Below are 1,573 nucleotides of genomic sequence, written 5' to 3'. Positions count from 1 at the left end.
GGGTGCGATCATACCAGCGTTAGTGCACCGGATCCCATCAGAACTCCGCAGTTAAGCGCGCTTGGGCCGGAGTAGTACTGGGATGGGTGACCTCCCGGGAAGTCCCGGTGTTGCACCCTTTCTTAGTTTTTCGCCGGGCGTCGCAATGCTATTTGAATAAACCTTTTGCCCGTTTGCGTTCTCGTCGGGGCCGGGCCGGGCCGGGGTGCGCTGCCCGCACTACCGCGCGCGCGGGGGCGACACCGAGCGCGCACCCGAGGCGCCCCGAGCACACAGGCCACGGTGCAACCCGGGCGTTGTGCGCGCACCCCGGTGCGCCCGAGGTGCTGCGCGCGCACCCAGGTGAAATCGGTGTGCACCTCGGCCAGTGCGCGCTCGGTCGAGTCGCGCACGTTGGCCAAGGTGCACGGTGATGTTTCTTACTCTAAGGTTCCGCACCAGACGCCCGGGACAGGTGAGCGAAGCTGGGCGGGGCCGGGTGCGCGGCCGGGGCAGGTGCACGCAGCTGGAGAGAGCTTTGGAGCACACCAGAGGTGCGCACCTTGGAGCACACTTCGGAGCGCACCAATGATGCGCTCCATTCAAAAGTTTCCTGAAAAGGCAAAAAAAGTTGAGATTATAGAATTTCCCACTTGAGAGATTGTAAAAAAAAAAAATTTAAAATGAAGGAAACGCGGGTGCCAAGGTGTGCGCGCCCGGGTGCGCAGCCCAGCCAAGGTGTGCGCACCAAGGCGCCCACCCTGGCGAAGGTGCACGCAAGGTGCGCACCCGAGGCAAACCGGACAATTAACCCAACTTTCGACTTCGCGCGCACCTGCGCACCTTGGAGCGCACTTCGGAGCGCTCCTTGGTGCGCACCAATCTTGGGCACCTCGGAGTGCACCATGGCGCCCACCAAGGTGCGCACCCGGGGCAAACCGAGCTCCGACTTCGTGCGCACCTTGGAGCGCACGAAAGGTGCGCACCATGGCGCCCACCAAGGTGCGCAGCCCAGCCAAGGCGTGCGCATCAAGGTGCGCACCCTGGCGAAGGTGCGCACCCGGGGCAAACCGAGCTCCGACTTCGTGCGCACCTTGGAGCGCACAAAGGGTGCGCAACCCAGCCAAGGTGTGCGCACCCCGGGCAAACCGAGCTCCGAATCGTGCGCACCTTGGAGCACACTTCGGAGCCCTCCTTGGTGCGCACCGATGTTGCGCACCTCGGAGCGCACCCGGGGAAAACAATGCAATTAACCCGACTTTCGACTTCGTGGGCACCTCGGAGCGCTCTCGGGTTCGCACCTCGGAGCACACCGAGGTGCGCACCTTTGATGCGCTGCCTTCACCAATTTCCAGAAAAGGCAAGAAAACATTGAGAAGGTGTGCGCACCGAGGTGCCCACCCTGGCGAAGGTGCACGCGAGGTGCGCACCCGGGGCAAACCGGGCTCCGACTTCGTGCACGCCATGCTGCGCACCTTGGAGGGCCATGGTGCGCACCTTGGAGCACACTTCGGAGCGCTCAATGGTGCCCAACCCAGCCAAGGTGCCCACCGCGGCGAAGGTGCACGCGAGGTGCGCACCCGGGGCAAACCGG

General features: G+C 64.0%; 1 non-coding gene across 1 annotated transcript; it reads left to right on the top strand.

Moving 5' to 3' along the window:
- On the top strand, positions 1-119 carry LOC131866715 (5S ribosomal RNA). Its single transcript, XR_009365315.1, has one exon. It is a non-coding gene; the product is annotated as a 5S ribosomal RNA (ribosomal RNA).
- The last annotated feature ends 1,454 nt before the right edge of the window (positions 120-1,573 follow it).

This window comes from Cryptomeria japonica, unplaced genomic scaffold (genome assembly GCF_030272615.1).
Source record: "Cryptomeria japonica unplaced genomic scaffold, Sugi_1.0 HiC_scaffold_153, whole genome shotgun sequence".
Taxonomy (NCBI): Eukaryota; Viridiplantae; Streptophyta; class Pinopsida; order Cupressales; family Cupressaceae; genus Cryptomeria; species Cryptomeria japonica.
The sequence above is the reverse complement of the archived record's forward strand: the minus strand, read 5'-3'. Positions and strand labels throughout refer to the sequence as shown.